Genomic DNA, 19812 nt, shown 5'->3' with positions numbered 1-19812 from the left:
AGGTGGAAGTGACTGATGATGTGTATGAGGCTCTTAGAAGTGCTTGGAGTCATGTGCATAGGCCAACTGCATGCTTGCAGAAAAAACAGGTGAAGGAAGATTAGGACATTAAAACACATCCATGGACTATCATTTCTCCTGGGATGTTCATGCCTAAAGCCTTTACGGATTATGCAGTGGTGTAGCATTTGTATAGCACTTACTCCCAATGATGTGGGGGGCTGAAGCACTTAACCACTTGAATAGCACACTATAGTGTCTGGGGCGTGTGGCTGTAGGGTATGGTCTTTGCTTTGAACTTATTTGGGAAGTCTTTCCATGTCATGCGCGATGACCACCGAGGTGCAATTATGTTATGGGATGTGGCGCTTATAGCAGTGATGGCTGAAGAACTGTGAGAGACATGCATTTTCAGGTCTGGCTTTCAACACAGCTTTATATGGCTCCCCAGACTGCTTTTATAAAAGTTATACATAATATATATAGAGGGGTTTTTCATCCAGTTATGTTTAATGGTCATTCAGGTTTTGCTTCGCTCACCGCAACACATAGCACGGTCAATGGGTCAGCCTTTTCATCTATTGGCTACCTTCACTTGAATGACTGCATAAAGCCCGTGCGCATAGTTCACAACCTCCTAAAAATAGGTCCATTGACTTTAGTGACAAGCTGTCCAATGTGTGCTTTTTTATTATATTAACTATGAATTTGGGCTGCTTATTCTGTCTGCACTTCAGATACTCAGCTAAATGGCAATTTATTTCCCATCTCGTTTCTAAAGTTGGTGGTATGAAGTGGCACTGAAACACTGCAGCTGCCTGTGGTTAGAGACCTTGGTTACCTGGTGATTTTTTCTTGTCTCCTTCATAAATAGCAGTAAAATGCAAGGCGCAGCTGAAAACTAGGTTAAAACAGCCACGCCAATGAATGTTTCTTTAAATTTAATTTTTTCATTGCATGCATAGAGCAGCCACACTCAAGCAGAAGCATATTTCCTGTTTATATTGTGCCACATACGTACAATAAAAAAGTGTCAGACAGCTGGCCTTTGCTAGTTATAGTTTGTAGTATGCTGGCAGGCCTGAATAGCTCTGCAGGTCCCTTCATTGTATTTTTAATTGTTCTTTTTTTAATGTTCTCAATCCAATTTCCTAGGCTGGCTGCCCTAGGTGGCCTTCACAATGAGGTCTTATGGATCTGTGAAGGAAACAGGATGGAAGCTGTGACGGGTACCAGATCTGCCCAAGTAAACTGCTACAATCTCCCTTGATATGGTTGACATTATGATACACCAAGCAAGAAGATTTGCCAAATACACTGTTCTATTCGTCCTTTAAATTGACATTATTAGCTGCCAGTGCTCAAAGAATACGACGGATCGGGCCCTTCAGGGAGGACTAGGCTATATGTATTTGGGTGTACAGCAATTTTTAGGGGATCTCTGGTCTTAGCAAGCATGTCCTCCATCTCATTAGTATGGACGTGAGCCTTCAGATGTTTAGTGTTAGCAGGTAATATCAATATTGATTGGAGTGTCACATTTTAACTATTGAGGTGGCAACATAATATTTAATCAGTTTGTTCAGATCATTGTGAGATCATGGTGGGTGGAGGCCCCCAGCTTGGCGGTGTTATATGTGTCCACCTTCTTGACGTGGTCTCCTTGTTGGAGGTGACCCGGTGAGTCCAAGGGTACCAAATGTCCCCAGCTTGTATGGGGTTCGAGTTTTTCTTCTTGGATTGTTCTGCGGGTCACGGTTCTGGGGTGCTGATAGGTGGAATTATTATTCTGGTCCTGGGTCAGCCGATGACATAATTAACTTAGGAACAACCACGTTTCCACCTCTATTCTGAACTTTATATATTTCTCAATGCTTAAAATCGTAGCTTGCAAGGAGTTCCAGAGTTTTGCTTCCTTTACTTAGAAGGCAGAGCCTCCTATGGATTTCTTTTTGTATGTGGGGCGGTAAATGGTGCTAGCCTAGAGTGCAGTATTGTAATAACAAGGGAACCCTCTAGGTAGTTAAGGACCTGGGGTAGCAATTTTTTAAAGAAAACATTGGTCCTTAACGTATCAGGTAAAGAGCAACAAATGAAGTATAGTCAACAATGTGTACTATAGGCAACAAGCATTTACAATGCAACGGTTTCGCCTTTGACAAAGTTAGAGCTATTGGCATTGCAAATGACAAATTGTTTATTTATGTGTTGGTTTTGAAAGCAGATATATAAATGGCATTGTCATTTACAATGTCAATAGCTTAATCTTTCGCAAATGCGAGACCTAACAAAAAAAAAAATACATTTGGATTTGAGGTGTATGTGGGGGGGCAAAAATAGAAACTTTAGCGTTTGATAGTGTGCGTATCACAAAGCACAGTTAAAATGTGGGAAATAGTTGAATTACTCTAATGTCAAGAGTTCTAAAACGCTCTTGAACCCGTTAAGATAGGCAAAAACGCCAAGACATTGAAATAATAATGATAGAACGGTTTCCTGATTCTCACAATTAGCGAATGCCCAGCTGTAAAAAACTATTCGTCGCTCTTTTCTTTGTCGGCCCTTGTGGGTGTTTGTGTCAAACCCGGGAATCAGAGCTGCTTTTCAGAGGGCACACTTTGTTCACGTCTGTGAGCCGCATTCTCCCTCTGGCCTCCACTGGATGAGAAATGTTGACACGGACACTGCAATATAGCCGTGGGTGTCTCAGCCTTTCAACATTCCATTTTATGTGGAGAGAACAGTAGGGGTGAAAGGGACTATCAGAAAGTATAAAGTCTCTCCCGCGGGGATCAGACGGTATTCCGGAGCACTTTACGCCTCCTGTCCATTATGCCAGCTTGTAATAATATTTTGTTGACATCAAATTGCGGATTTTTTTGCAATCCCTCGTGTGTTTATTTAGTAATGATACTTATATGTCTGATAACCTTCCTGTAGTAAGTGTCAACATTTATTATTGCATTTACAATTGTTGATCAACTAAATATTTAAAATAAAAGGAACATAATTTCATGTTACAGAGCTTTCTGGCAACAACTGACCACTAAACGTAATAAATGAAGTGAAGCACTCCTAATCTAAACCCTGATACTAAATAGTAATCCTTTTCACTTGTGAGTGCTACATTGGGACTGCTGACTAGTGACACAAAACCCGCTCACGAAATGTGCTTTATTATTACAAATTAAACATGCTTTTTGTCTGGGTACCAAAAAAACTTGTACCGATGACCAGCAGGGGGAGCAAAATAGATGCAAATGTTTCCCTGCCTTTGCGTCCGCCCAGTGTGCAGTAAACGACGAGTGTGAATAACGCACATACAAGTCATGCATTACATTTATTGGTTTTTGATAAAACTACAGCCACGTCCGTCCGTGTGGCGTGTACAATCAGGTGGTTTACTGAGCAGCGGCTCAAACACCTCTGTTATTGTTAGCTGCGCTTAACTTCTCATTCGTCTAAATCGATAAACTAGGAATCTGTGAGCTTGGTAAATTATTTGCTATATTATTTAAAATCTAAAGAGGCAGTCCGGTGATAGAGACGGTGAAAGCAATCGTAAACTTTCTTTTGTTCTGTCCTTGCCATATTGACGAATCCCTGCAGCCGAAAGTGTCTTTTTATACAGGAAAAACATACTTGTGTACGTATACCGTTGTAGAGTCACGATATCAAATACAACACCCTGTCTCGCGATAGACGTACTGGAGAATGTATATCACAAGTCTAATGATAACAATTTATATATAGCGTGTTCTGCTACAGAAGTGGCATCGTAGCGCAGAAGAAAAATGATAGATATTATTCAGCAACTGAGCGACACTCATTTCACCTTCTTGGCGTGAACATGAGACTGCTCGCTGCACACAGGTCACAGCAGCAAGCCGCCCTAAACAGACTGTTTGACTGAGAGTCACATAAGCGATGATGTCCCTCATGCGCAGTTTCTAGGTCTGACATCTCCAGAGTTGCAAGGGGAATTTTTATTAACTGATGTCGGATTGTTCGGCTATGCTCCTTCATATTGTTTGGCTCAACTGTAATCGCTGCTGTGCTACTGAAAATAAAAGGGTTATGGAACCAAGTGTTGGGCAAAACATGTTTTTGTCCTTGCTGCGGGGAGGGGGGGGGGGGCCTGGCACTGTGGAGAGCTGCATGGAGGGCAAAAGTAAAATGAAAACAGACACTAAACAAGAAGCACGGACGGGGGAGGGAAAGGGCACACGGACAGCGGGAGGGGGCGGGAACGGGCACACGGACAGCAGGAGGGGGGGCGGACGGGCACACGGACAGCGGGAGGGTGGTCAGGAAACAGCCAGCGGGACAGGGAACAAGATGAACAATGAACACAAACATCGGTGGTCAAAAAAAAAAAAAGTACACGCCCACAATGGCCACGTCTTCATGACGTTGCGGAGAGGGAAATTATCAGCGGAACGCCCACCAATCGCCTCGGGAAATGACGGACAGTTCTCTCTTCCAATGGCTAGCCTCCATTTATGGAGCTAGCCAATGGAAGAGAGAGGCGGAACGAAGGCCACACTGTTCTGACATTAGATTTCGCCTGCGCCGAAAAGCTGCGCAGTGCGCAGCTTTCGACGAGGTGAAACCTAAAAAGGGGTGTCCAGCCGGACACTATATTTAATAAATATAACAAATAAACGATATTGTGAGCACAAATATACAGTGAGATACAATCCTGTATCCAATACAGAAAGACAGGGAAAGAAATGAAGGAAGGGGGAATACTTTCAGGCAAAAAAGGAAAAGGACGCACGTATTACATGAAAGATTAAACAGGGCTGTCCTTATATAGCAAACACACGATTTGTAACACAATGGAAAACTTGTGTGTAACTATTTAACATGTCAACGGCGTTTCGATCCTTAAATAAATACAAGGATCATCATCAGGACTAGAAATTGAATGTCTGAATATGGATTACAAGCCTCATGTGCTGTTGTTCGAACGGTGTATATTAGGAGGCCAATCCCTCTTGGGGGGTGGCCGGCTTGGATTGGGGGCCAGAGGCACCGGGTAGAACGTGCAAGTGCTTAACACTAGGAGGGAAGAGAGGATCCACGTCCCGAAGGTTCTGATGGAAGTAGTCGGAGCTCAAGGAGTCATGAGTGTACGACGGATGCCCACTCGACAAACCGTTGTGAATGGTGATGCCGGAAATCGATAGAAAGCAGCATGGGGCGGAACTCGGGAACAATATCCCGCTCGGTACGCTCGGAGAGGGCTAATACCTCAATACGCAATTGGCGAATGCCGGGGATCTACCAAGCGCGATGGCTGTGGCAGGAGCGACCTTAAGTGCAGAGCCATTTTTTGTATTGCTAAAATTTTGTTTGTCAATAAAGTCATCCTTTGCATTTGGAATCTCTGTGAATGGTTCAGAGAGCCTTGAACAGTAATTGTTTAGCAACTGGTAGCTAGTGGAATGCACGTAGGCCTGTCAACACATGTTCTCACGGGTACAGGAGGAGGGAGTTTCCCTTCTGCATAGTTGAGTTTGTTCTATTTTGCATGTGAATAGACAGGGGCCACCTTTTTATTGGGATCAATTGTATGGCAATATATTTTGCAATGTTTTCATTGTGTAGAACGTGCTTCTTGTGATCTCCTTGACATGGTAACTTGGACAGAGCCGAGTTGTTACCCTTTGGTTCCTCATTTTTTCTGATGAGGCTGGTGTGGAATCATGTTGCTTGGGCCCAATGTCTACAGGCTGGTGGATATGCCTTTGTCCACTGGTCATGAGCTCGGCTTTTGCAGGGTACTGAATTTGGTGGTTATTCATCATCCATGTATCTAAGGCACGAAGAGAATCATTAAGTCTTAACTTGTGGTAGTCCTTTAGGCCACCTGTTTTTCGAATGAATTATATGTTATCTTCATATTTGCAATGCGCAAGCCTAGATAATCTGACCATATCCTGATAGAAGAGGCTGCTAATCTGAAACTTTTATGTTAGAAGCAGTGGCGGCCGGCACAGGTAAGGTAGATGGGGATGGGCGAGGGCAGGGTGGGGTTGGGGAGTCGATAGAATAGGTAAAATAAAAAAAACTGCTTGCCGCATCACCAAGTAGGCGATGCGGCAAGCGCAAGGTAAGTGTTTTTTTTATTTTACCTATCCCGTCGATCTTCCACCCCCTCTCCACCCCCCCATCCCACCACTCTTACCTGTGTCAGTCACCACTGGTTAGAAGGGATGATATTGTGTGGAATACCCACCTCACTCTGGGCCATCAAGCGTTCAGCCCTGGGCTTTCATGTAACAACCTAATACAATCTAGGTCTTGTAGTTTCCTTCCACTTAATTACACTAAAACCACTTCTAGCATTGATTTATAGGTTTAAAGCGAAGTGTCGGAAACATAGTCCTGGATTACAAGGAGTGAGGAAACGGCCTTAGTTCTGTGGCTGGCAGAGCCCATGACATTCTCAACATATATAGGCATAACTCTTTGAGAAGCAGAGACAAGTTACTGCCTAAGAAACTTTTATTTGAGGCCCCAGGAGAGTACCCAAAAGCTTTGGAAATGCTTCCTTGTCATTTGTTATGAAGGAAGTAGGCACCTTATCAGTGGTTTCAGTCTTTCTTTTACAATGTATTACATTAGGGCTGCAAAGCCAGCCCTCCTCTAAAATATGGCTCCAGTGCAATGTATACAACTTTGGTCCACGATCAACATTCATAACATACATTTACACCCTATAATATCCATATACATTAACTGAAAGATAATTTGCGATGTATACATTGACAATCCGACATATTTGCATCCCTTTATGAATGGAGTTGGACAGCTCTGAAGTTTGTGGTATGTTTTTATAGAAATCCGCTCCCTCTATTAACGAAATAAATCCACTTAATCAAATATGCCTCTAAAAGTGATTGGTGTCGGCAACCAGTTAATTATTGTTGTCTCAAAACGTAGGAAGGCCACAGGTCCCAAAAAAAAAAAAAAACAGCAGCAGTCATAAAAACCAACAAAGGACATACTCGGATCTTTCAGGTTTCACCCCAACCTTTCCACCGCCGAACAGGAGATTAAAAGACGCTCCATGTGAGTGGGCAAAACCTGGGCCGACTGAGTGGAATCGTACTCTCACCCGTAGGAAAATACTACATCACACAAGAGAGAGGCTTTTACACATCTTTAAGTTGATAAACCCATTACATCAGTCAACATAAAAAAGCGAATATGCAAATGGCAAGAACAATACGCACACTACTTCGTTCTTCCACAAAAAGTAAGATTAAGTTAGCAACAAGCGCACAGGGAAATGAGCAACCAATTAATTCGACATTTGTACAGCCTGTAGCTGCTCTAGAAAAGAAAAGTTCACAGGTGCAAAATAACTGCATGAAAAGACAAGGGCAGTGAACAATCACATTTGAAATATGCCACGCAGGCAAAAAGCAACAATTGGCACTGTTCGAACAGAACGTCTATGGGTTGCTACAAGGTATCTAAGCGCGGGAAAGTGCAACAATAGCCGAGAAGCTAAAGTAAACCCAACCTCTTAATTGCGATTACCCACCAGCTAATGTGGGAAACCCACTTCAAACAAAGCATTTGCCTGATACTGTGGAGGGTTAATCTCACTTCCTCATCCAACGCAGGACAAACAAGGTTAGAGAGACTAATCTGTGAGTAAATAAGGGACAGGCAGAATGTGCGACAACAGTGGTATTCTGTGTTTACTAAATTTAACAAGAGGAGTTTGCAAAAGCCCCATAGAGTGAACTCGACTTTAGTCTTTAGAGACATTGTTTCAGATAGTCGTGAAGGCTACCCATGCCATGGAAATCTTAAAGAAGCCAGCAGCGCCACCCTCCATCTTTCATAAGGGCCTACCTGTGCCTTACCTCAGCTCAAGCAGGAGAACCCCACCAAGCTCTCATCTTGTGACATTATAATGGGGAATTGTGAAAACAAAGAGTGCGGATCTTACGAGTGGATTCGCTTACACTGGAATGCTGAACAGAGCGTGGGAATTAACCAGCTCCAATGGAAACATTATTTTCTTTTTTGCACAAGGAGAGGCGCCGTCACACTTGGCAATGGCCCTCTTCAGCTCAAGGAACACTGTACACAAACTCAATACACTGTATCTGGCAGATGGATACTACTGAAGGCAAAAAGTAAATATGATAACATCATTATTTAACTGAAACAAAACAATGCTTTCGATCCCAAATAAGTGAACTGACCATCTCTGCCCAGAGCAAGGCTTACATTGATGTCAGTGTGAACATGCTACAGCATTTAGGAAACACTGCCTGATCAGAAAAACAACGCATCCTAAGATACCCACCAAGAGAAATAATCTGAAATATACTGGTCACACAAACATTACTCAAAGATCCTTCCAATCTGATCGTACCTATACTCCATCAGATACGGACACCAAACAAAGAGGGGGCACAGCTCACAGCAGCCATGAAGTAAATTTGAAGTCTCAGAGGTAACAAGTCAAGTGAGACAATACATCACCACAAAAGTTACTTGACTGCAACAGAAATATGCTCAAAAATATATTACACTACACCTTTAACAATCACCTAAATACATTATGAGGTTTTATGAAATAAACACAAACCACCTCTTTCACATCTTCCCATTATTGCAAACAAGTGCTGTGCATCTTTGCTGATTTCAGTCACAAAAGGAACCCCATCTTGTGGTGCAATGAGCATCAGCTCTAGCAATGCCAGCACGCCCCACAGGCCCCGATTATACACTTTTTATGAAGCAATGATAGAAATTAATGTCAACGACTTGATCTGCCAACAACCAGCTTCAGCATCACTCTATTCCGCCAAGCAAACCAAAAATCACCATCGCAGCCAGCTTCCACATCCAATCACAAGCCTATTCCCAGCACTGTGGATCTGATTGTCCTCCTCAAAAACCCTCTTTCTAAACAGAACTCTGTGCGGACATATTTTAATTAACTCAATGGAAATGGGCAATCATCCATCCTGGCCAACAAGCCTCTATGTGGCCTCTTCACATCTACCGGTGACAAAATGTCACCACCCATGAAGTCTTGACATCCTATGTACATCATCCACACCATACATCTACACACATGACTATCCTCACCTGCAAATAACAAACACGTCTACTCTAGAACTCCTGCATTCACTATTTAGTGAAATGCAGCAACAGCACGGCTCTTTTCTGGTATGTGTGGTAACAAACCAACTGGCTCCGCTCCCCCAAAAATTGCTAAGCTACTTCCCAGTGTAGCTCCGCAAAGTGAAAGAGCCAGGCTGAAACTGTAGTAAAACCTTTATGTGATATGAGCAACTAGGCAGACAACCCTCGAATGCTTAAACGAGGGAGTAATCAAAGATATAGATTCCATCATCCTCATCATCCAAGCAAGGAACCCCATCGCCCATGCCTCTCGAAGCTGGGATCTCCGCATTGATCTCTCATCATAGACATCTCTCGTCTGCCAAGTCTGCCCCTTGCATTGGACCAACCATGTCTGCATCAGTCTCGGCTTCTTCAACGAAATAGTCACCCATCAACACCTCATGTCTCAGGTTGCCCCCAACCACAAATATATATTGAAGAGGAACATCCAAACAACTTAATCCTAGCACTACCCACTACCGTTCAACTAATGAAAAAACCCCATCAAGTATCCTTGCTGCATCATGTCTCGCCTTTTCAACCAAGCACTTTCTCCTATGAACAGTGCAACGCTTAATCCTCCAAGTTCAATAATGGTTTACTGGCAATCTAACAAGGATACATCTTGGAAAATATCTGTATAGAAAATGGAGAAAATCAATGTCCCCTCAAGACTGAGTAGCAGTTCACATATCTCTCCATGAGTGCAGGCAAGGACTAACTCGACAAGGAACCAATTTTGTGAGAAGACAACACCTTGAAAGAGCTTTTGAGAAATACGGAAACTGGTTACCTCTTTCTTCCCTGCCTACACCATCCAGAGGCAGCAACCACCCTGGCTTCTAATGGAGGCCTTAAACAAGAAGAACACTCATCGCCATGGATTCCCGGATACTTAATTTTCAGGAGCACCATTTGCCGCACGGATTGTGCTTCCCTATATGCAGACGACGTGATTCTCTTCTCCAGGGACCAGAGTCTAATCTTTCTCCACTTCTCTGTGAGGTCGTCCGAATTGGGGAATTTGAGACTTACTATTAACGGGAGCAAATCTGAAATTTTCCTGTTGATGGAGACCAGAGTCCCCAGTCCATTTGAGTTTCCTTTGCAGTGGTGCGCAGATTCCCCAAAATACTTGGGCATTTATCTGCATCAGATTAGTGTGAAGGTAATCCGCCTCAATTATGGCCCTGCTATTGATAGGCTATCATCACAAATCGATCAATGGATTAAACTTCTATTATCTATTGCTGGCAGAATTGTCATCATTAAGATGATGGTGCTCCTCCGTTTTTAAAATCTATTCCTTAATATTCCTACAGTACTGATGAGCAGTTTCTTCAACAACTTATGTAGCATGCTCATACGGCTAGCCTGGGCTGGCAAGCAACGCCAGACTGGCCGTAGAGTGCACCAGGCATTCCTCCGGTCCCCCTCCAGGGTGGGGGCCAGTTTTGGACCCCTGGGGGGCCGTTTTTTTTAACGGTGACCAGTTTTGCAGCATGGCTGCAATTTAGACCCCTGGTAACAACAGCCGCAAGAAGGGACTGGTGTTTCCAATAGCACCCCCCACCCTCGGGGGCTGGCTGAGATGTTTGACTGGGCCGGTTTCATGCCGGCAAGCAACCAAGAATCAGCTGGCTGACCTTAACCATGACCTATGCGCGCAGAGGGTTTGGAGTCCCTGACTTCTACCTCTACTATCTTATAGCACAGGCACATTTTTTGTCTTATTGGTATCATCCGGATGCTTGCTTGCAATTCCTGAAGCCGGAATGTACTCAGGCCTACCCTTATCCTCTTTCCACCATTATGTCACGAGGCCTCCCCAGGCCTCACTCGGAAATACAGACTCTCCCTACTACGTACTGGGCCAGGACTAGACTCCATCTCTACTTGGGCTTTGACCTCTTATATTTCCCACATATTGCCCTCCCAGATAACCCTTGGCTCCTGGTGACTGCACGGGCCTTGACGAAGCAGACACTGGCCGCATGTCGGCTACACAAACCAAGCAAACTCTTTGCGGATACGACGCTGCGATCTGGGACTTCATTGACAGAGGGACATGATGTGTCTTTTTATTTGGACAGATTCAATCAGCATTGACTATACAATACAATTCGTGTTAAACTCCCTTCCCTTTCTACAGCGCCTGTGGACTTCCCACCACTTGCCATGATCACAGCCCCGACAATGCCCATTTGGTCTCTCGATTATACCACCGCCTCTCCTTTTAAGACCTGCTGGGGTGGAGAGTGTTCTGCTTGCCTGGGAGAGAGACTAGGGGAACCCACTATCTGGCACAACGTAGTACTATTGTTGTGAGCAGACTCGGTTGGTTTCCAATAACCATCGACATAAGCTACTCCATTTTAAATATCTACACCGGGCATACATTACCCCACATCACATTGCTAAAACTGACCTCACCAAATAACACGGTTGTCCCAGATGCGCGGGGGAGCATGCCGATTTCTCACATCGGATTTGGAACTATGCTCCAATCTTTTCTTACTGGGAGGATTTTTCCCCCATTTTATTGCGTATGATTGGTTTTTCACTTACCCCGACCCCACTAATGGCCATTGCCTATGGGAATCCGGCGTTATGCCGCCATTGCCCTGTTACTAGCTAAAAAACATGTGTCCCTGCACTACTCCCGCAACAACGAAGGGATGGATTCGTGATCTGGTCTACTGTGACACCAATAGTGATAGATATGCAACATTACAAGCACCAGCCGCCAGACCTAAAAACATATGTAAACCCTGCGAGACTACCTGTTGCTTTTTCCTGTTGCTTTAGAGGGACCCAAAGATGGTTAATGCATACACTATTGGATTAACGCGAGGCTTGGAACACATATATTCACTGATTTGTCTCTGTTGTATACTTTACAAAGACCGTTATAGGGGGTGCCCCTCGGCTTGTGATTAGCTGTAGTTCTTGGATTTTCTCCACCCTCTCTCTTACGCTCTCACTCAGTTCGATCATTCTTTTATATTGTCTTTAGTGAGTACCATTTATTGCGTATATAGTGAAAACTGGCAGGAATTGTTTCTGTATTGTATTTTCCTTATAATTGTGCTTTTTTCCCCCAGCTCCCTTGTATATTTCTTTTGTGCTTCTTAAGTGATACTTTACTGTTATAAAATCCAATGAATAAACATATTTAAAAAAAACAAGAACCCTAATATGTACACTAGTATTGCAACGCCATCCTTATTGTTTCTACACACTTCAAAACTTATTGAGAGTCCTGCAGTTTACTGCTAACTTTTCCTAATCTCCAAGGTGGAACTAATCAGATCTTAAATTCTTTGAACCTTCCGTTCCACCTCACCAACAGGCAAAAGCAATGCGCAGAGGAACAACTTAGGTTGATATCCTCGCTGCCCTCAAAGTGCATAAACTCACTGCTCACAGAACGATGCCTAACTAACTCAAACATGCCACCATCCTTGAATTACAGGGGAAAAAAACAAACATGCAACTGTATCCCATTTCTTTGCACGAGTTAAATCCTCGGCTTGAAACAAAACAGTCTCCTTGGGCAAGTTACAGCCAAATCATGAAATAGAAAAGTCCCTCATGAAGATAACAGAGGAACAACTCAACAATAAGTACCAAGATCAAGAAAAAGTCCTGATCCCATGAAAGCCACCCGACACCAAATTACCTGGAAACTGAAACTGATATAATCTGGGTGAACTAAGCTTCAATGATTCATTTCTGGTCACAATTGTTAGGGCCATCTTTTCTCCATTGTATCAACAGTAGTAAATATCAACAATGGGATGCTACATGTTTTGGCCTGGCAGTTTGGGCCGAACTTTTCCCACTAGACCAGGGTCGAGATTGATTTGCATATGGCTAGGTTCAAACTGAGGTTGCATGGTGTGCAAACTCTATGGATTAGGATGCAGCCCTGAGTAATTACCAGTGGCTGAGATTAATTCAGGCATTCCATCCATCCCTTTTATTGTTTACTCCAGGGCTCAGCCACACCACCATTCCTCAATCCCCTTATGAATAACAAAACAATCAAAAGAAGGCTGCCACACAGTCATATGTCAATTGAAACCTCCTTGAGCAGACAAAAGGGTCCTGAAAGCTAACATTTTGAAGGCTGATCCTTATCAAAAGTTGTAGGCAAGATACAGGACTGCTCATATTGCCAATCCTAAAATCCTGCTTATTGGGCCTGGAAACTCATTCTCAACTCTCTAAACTAGTAGAAAACAGCAGGGTCTTCGCTCTCATCCAAAGCAAACATTTATAACATCGTTGAGAATCTGGATCCCCCGACCATTATTCCCATGTGAACAACGACAGAGGGCATTCCACCCAATGCATGCCATATTGGATACCCTCTTGCTGCTACTCCAGTCACTCAAGATCACACAAGTCATTGCAGCAGTTCTGTCCTGTCTAAAATTCTCAAACACAATCTGGGAACACTTACATGCTAAAATCCCACCCAAACTGCAAAGTGCAAAACCATACAGTCTGCCTCCTCTCTGGTCAGAAGAGCTCTAACCATATGAACAATGCCATTACCACTTTGAATAAGCTCCTGAGTAATCAAGGGAAGAACTTCAAGACCTCAGACTAGTGCATAGAGTTTACAAGGGCAGGACCCCAAGAGCCTGGCCAATCTGTTCTTGCCCTCCCAACACAAACTCTTACGGCTGGCTTCTGAGCACATATATTACCTTCCTCTGGTGAATGAATATATTTTAGAGGGAAAATATTACGCACAGAAGGTAGGCAACTACGGGGTGTTGAACACACTACTTCAATCAAAAGTGAGTGCAGACAATCTTAGAGTATCCAAAATCTTTAGAGGAAGTCACTTATGGATCAATTATTAAAAAAAATAAAGTTTAAATACTTGTATTTATAATGATACATAGTTTACATTTTAATTATTAGCTACACATGCTTTTCCACCGTAAGCCGTACACTTTTTTTGACTGCGTATGTTTTGCAAATTGACAGCTTCTAGAGACTGAATAATTAAGGAACCACGAGTTTGTCTGTTGTGTTTAGAAGGCATGGTCTACATACACGAGTTTAGGGATATTCTGGTGTGAGGTAAACTCTTGACTCCATTTTAGGGCCGGAGGTTACAGCCACAGCCTAATCGCTCCCGTCAGTGCTCCAGTCTCCTTCCAGCTGTACCTTTCTCCTAACTACCTCTCCAAACCACACACCATCCTCGATTCTCAACATTCCGGACACCATCTCAGACATACCGGGAGACTGACGCAAGGGGCACTACACACCAAGAACCTTTTTACAAAAGTCTCCCCATTTTAGAATTCACCTGCCAACATAAAAAGCTTTTATTTAGTACAAGCAACTCATAAAGATTCTCCCAGCCCTACTCCACTGATTGCTTGATAGCTGCACAAGATGCAGCCCAAGGCCACGCCCACACAGGGACCGGAACTCCCACTGCAGTTTCCCTCATTTCCTGAAGTCTACAATATGCTTCCCTGGCCTCTTTTTCTCTCCAGGCATTGTCGAAAAGTTCTTGTGGTGGTATAACCGCAACACACAATCTAATAAATATCCGTATCACATACTTCGCGCAAACACACAAATACCAATGCATCATGTGTACAGTCTACAAACACAGACTGTGCACACACTGCACATCTTAGCATAGCTATACACAGACTGCAAACAATGCACCATTACCAGTGCATAGTCAAGGTGGAGTCCATGTGGCCTATACACATTGCACTATTTCTATCGTGTGACTAGCAGCCTCGGGGACAAGCACAAACTGTGAACGTGGCATCATGGGCGTAGCGTACAGACAAGTAAGAAGCACCGCTGTATCAAGACTCCCTGGTAGGTGAAACGTTGACCTTTAGGACTTCCTGCCATAAAGCAGTGCCATTCATGTGAGACCTTGTGAGTCTTACAAGCGTTTAAGCAATCTGCCTGAGAAAGCCAAGGTTGCTTCTAGCCAGAACTAACCACCATGAAACTTTCGAATCTCGGTTGTCCTATCAGACATGGCTGAGAGCTGCACAACAAGCCATTACACAGTCTTGGGATTGTAAATCTAACATAGGATTGACCAACTTTCATAGGCACAGTAGTTGTACATGTCAACAATGTGAAATCCTCTGTCTTACATGAGTGACCACAAAACATTGATATGGGCAAACCGCAAGCGCAGAACGAGGTGAACAAACAGCAATTCAAAACGTCATGTTTCTGAAGCCACATGCATGGGTTTGATCAAGCCCCACTGCAGAGATGGCACCATGATACAACCAGCATGAAGACCAGTGACATAGTGACGAGGCCATAGCCCCTAGTACAAGCGAAGTAACTGGGACCGCTCAATAGGGTGAAATCTCAGTCTGCCAGCTACCACCGACACACTTCAGCCTCCTTCGACAGAGTCTGCATCTGCCATATCAAAACTCACTACCATTCGCATGCAAACACTATTGTATTTCCACTCCCAGCACTGCTATTCTGCAAGACAAAGCCATTAGTCTAAAAAGCATTACCAATGTCAATAGGTTGACACTTGTAAAGTGCATGCAAAGACATAACATGCAGGGTCCCCACACTCATACTGCTGCCCTCACAATAACACATCCCACATGCTGCACTCACACAGGCTGATGCCTCACTCCGCACTCACACAGACACAACTTTCAACCTGTAGACCTCCTTACCCTGCACTCACAAAAGACAATGTTAATCATGCATTTACACAGACAAACCTCTTACAATGCACTCCCAAAACATGAAGGCTTTCCTGCGCTCATACAAGCACACTGCTCACACACAGGTACTCCGCTCACTGGGAAGTAGCAGAGTTTGGACAGATAAGAGGCATAAAAGGCACAGGTTGAGTACGTGGTGCATCATTCTACTGATGCAATTCAAACCTCTTGAAGTAAGCTACACTGAAACCTGAATGTCCACTGTGGTTATCTAATCTCCCACCAGCCACACTTGGACCAGAACTGCAGATTATGTGAGTTTGGATCTTTGTGGACTTTTGCGGGAATTTCTAGACATCAATAAAAAGTCCCACTAGCCTCATAAAAAGCAGTGTTATGGTTTTCTCTATTTTGCAAGCATTTGCTAAAGCAAATAAAGAATTAAAGACAGAAAAACAAAAGAAAAAAAAGCATGGCAACTAAATGGGGGGGGGGGGGGCATATGGATCAATATAAAATTAGCAAGCATTTGCTATGCAAGAGGTCTCGCATTTACACAAGTTTCAGCCAAAGCTGCTCCAGGTTCAGCGCGGTGTCCCTGAAGCGGGCACCACGCTCATTACTAAAGTTAACACAAATTAAAAAATGAAACAGAGCGTGGTGTCCCTGAAACGCGCTCAGCATGCAAATACAACAAAAAGCAGCCGCCATTGTCCCCGTAAGTGTCCATAAACAAAATCGTGCTCACCCCCTAGATAAAGCAGACCGTGTAACAAGCCAAGTAAAAGGTCCAGTCGTTTTGGCCGGTAACAAATGGAGACATGGCTGTACTAAGGAGGGATTAACAAGACTCATAATCAATTGGAAGCCAGCATACTTGAAAGACAATGAAACAAAGCCAATTATAAATCTGGGCGGAGAGTTGTCGGGGCTGCTAGTGCATACCCTAATACAGCACGCTGCCGCTAGGCTCGAACTACTAGGAAAGCTTCACTCTGGTCTGCCAATAGCAAAATATGACAGAGTATGCAGAATACTGTTTCAAGATGATGGCATGGTTTTGAAGCTTCAATCAAGTGCTCTGCATAACAAAATTCTGGTCCAGTAGCAATGGCTGCTGGGATTCTCATTACTCAATTAACACTATTCTGCATTTGCAGATGAGCTTCTAAGAGATGAACTAATGAAAATATCTTCTGATGATGGACTCTTTTGGTTACAGAGTAACACCGAGTAAGCAGACAAAATACAGTCACTTAGACTACCTGGCATCCTAAAGACCAGCGGTGGTCTACTAGGCAGGACTACACATTGGCAACAAAGCCACAGGCTGAAAATCTGATCTGCCCAGTTGTATGTAAGCTGTTCAGAAGGGCTGATGTGAATGATGACACAGTCTGAGAAATAAATGAAGTGGGCTTACCTAAAGTCCATTTTCTTTAATCAAGATTGTTTATTATTTGTGAGTACATGAGGCTGGTGAGACAGCTAAAACAGTCTTTTAGTCATACGTAAAACACAGAAAAAAATGAAGCACAGGAAGCAGGAGCGCTGGGGTCCTTGGCGTGTCAGGTTCATCACAATCATCCCTGAATGGCATGAAACAGCGAGGAACTGCAGGACAAGGGCAGGTTTACTTCAAATACATGGAACAAGTGTGGTACTGCAGTGCTTGCCCATGAAAGTTTCCTTCAAAGACATGGAACAACTGTGGTACTGCAGAGACAGTGCAAGCTTTCTTTAACAACGTGGAAAAAGCGTGGTACCTGGGGTGGGTGCAAGCTTCCTTCAAAGACATGGAACAAGTGTGTCACTGGGCAGGACCGGTCAATGCATCCCGAAGATGCAATGAACAAGCAACATTTCAAATTTGATACAGGTGTAAGGACCAGCACTGGGGTGTACGAGTGCAGCTTGACTCAGGCATAGCAAGAATTGCTCAGACTAAACAGGTACAGCACTGAGCAGGAGTACATGCTTTCCTTACACATACCGATCTGGTCAGAAACAATGTAAACTTCTCTTACATGCACAGAACATGGACAGCGTCTGCAGCAGTTGTCCAAGCCTGTGTGTAAACACACACATACGCAATGTTCCCTTTACATGCAGCACAGGTACAAGATGGTCATTAGCAATGCAAGCTAAGATATCCTCACCATACAAAACAGGTATCACACTGGCAGTAGCGTCTAAACTTATTTCAGACACAAAATACCCAGAGTAAAGTATAGAGGTTGGCAAGCCACTAAAGGGTCAAGCCAGATGCTAGGCCCTGGTTCAGTTTGGCGTCCTCTTGAGCTGTCAACCCAAAAATGATCTGAGATTTCTTCTAGCTTCTCCCTTATACCCACACTCTAACCTCTCACACCAAGAATGAAAGAGAAAAACACTAACCTTTACTGTCAAACAGGAGCGAAAAAGGGATTCCAATCTAGTTTTTGAATTACACAATGTGAAATTAGACAACTTTGGCATAAGATGGACTTGGCCACCCGACTAAATTCTGTGATCCTAGGCAATTATTTTATTGTGACTCCAATTTTTTTTATTATAGCTTTTGAGAAAGCCTTGAAATAAGTGAGGATGCGTGCTGTGCAGAAATATCTTGCGTTGGTCTTATTGAACTATAATGTTGCTCCAGGTAAAATAAGAATACAGCCCACATTTAGGGGGTGCATCACAACTGACTTGACTCTTAGTTCACTAATAGTATTGTCATCGGAGTTGGGTGTGACTGCATGAATGTTTCCAAGTTCACGTTTAAAAGCGATCACTTTTGACAAATTCCTCTCAATGCAAGGATATAATCTGATGTACTAATTTAAAAGGCTGGTCAAAGAAGAATAACTTTTTGAAGACGCGTTATCGTACTTTCCATGCCAAATGTTCCCATGGCTCAACTCATGCTTGGGCTCTTATAACCGAGACCACCCTTGGCTTGAATCTCCCAATTGATATGTTGGCTAGCCCACCTCAACACAGCACATTGTATAATAGGTACTCCAGTTTCCCCTCTCTGTCTCGCTTTGGGGAGCAGCATCTTTTATTCTGAGATTTTGACCAGCTTCCACAGGTCTCAGAAGGATAACTATTCCTATTTCTGGTTTTAATAAGGAAAAGGTGCGCAACCCAGAGTAGTTGTTTTAAAGTTACCTGTGCATTTGTTTAACATAAAACAGTGGTTGTCAAAGTTTAACGATTAGCCCCCATAGAATTTTTCACAGTTATTCTATTACATTGCCATTGTTTAAATAGGTCTAAACATATTTAAACATTGCAGTTAAATTCCGTTACCAGTGTAAATGCAATCAAATACATGATGACCAAATATACTATTCTGGTCAAGCAGGACTTACGTGTTAAAGTATCCACAGTGACATTATTAGAAATGGGCGTTTTGAAGAATATTTTGAGTCCCTTCTCTTTTGACACAGCTAGGATATAAATGACAAAAGAGGATAGTGATCGCCCAATACAAAGAGGAGAGGGTTACTGGCGTTCATTTTTTCCTGCTTAAAACAATGCAACGTTATCAGCAAGATACTTATTTTGGCCGGAGCCTGGCGCAACCCCTGGGATCACTTGAGCCCCCCACCCCCATGGGGGCTCGCCTCCCAGTCAGAAGACTCCTGGCTTAAATTGAAATGAAAAACGCCCAAATCATTAATTTCCCCCAATTTCAACACTCTGTCCTAAATGAGTCGATGTTATTTTACCAACAGTCATCCCCAGTCAGGCTGAACGCAGTGATTACTGCGATTGTCTTGTCTTCAAAAGCCATCCACCTTCATGGGCATAACTGGATAGTTGAATTCTGCTGGCGCCAGGCAGCCAGAGTCGAATGGTGCACTTTGCATTTACGAAAGTGAGCATGCGTACTTCTCGGCTATTCAACGACTGCACAATGAGGGCTTCACCGTGCACCCGCAGGTGCTTCAGTAGA

General features: G+C 43.5%; 1 protein-coding gene across 3 annotated transcripts in view; it reads right to left on the bottom strand.

Moving 5' to 3' along the window:
- The window catches only part of CCDC88C (coiled-coil and HOOK domain protein 88C), a 584514-nt gene that overhangs the window by 532923 nt on the left and 31779 nt on the right, over positions 1-19812 (bottom strand). The gene's annotated exons all lie outside the window — the stretch shown is intronic.

The sequence above is a fragment of the Lissotriton vulgaris genome, chromosome 9, assembly GCF_964263255.1.
Source record: "Lissotriton vulgaris chromosome 9, aLisVul1.2, whole genome shotgun sequence".
NCBI classification, from domain to species: Eukaryota; Metazoa; Chordata; class Amphibia; order Caudata; family Salamandridae; genus Lissotriton; species Lissotriton vulgaris.
The sequence above is the reverse complement of the archived record's forward strand: the minus strand, read 5'-3'. Positions and strand labels throughout refer to the sequence as shown.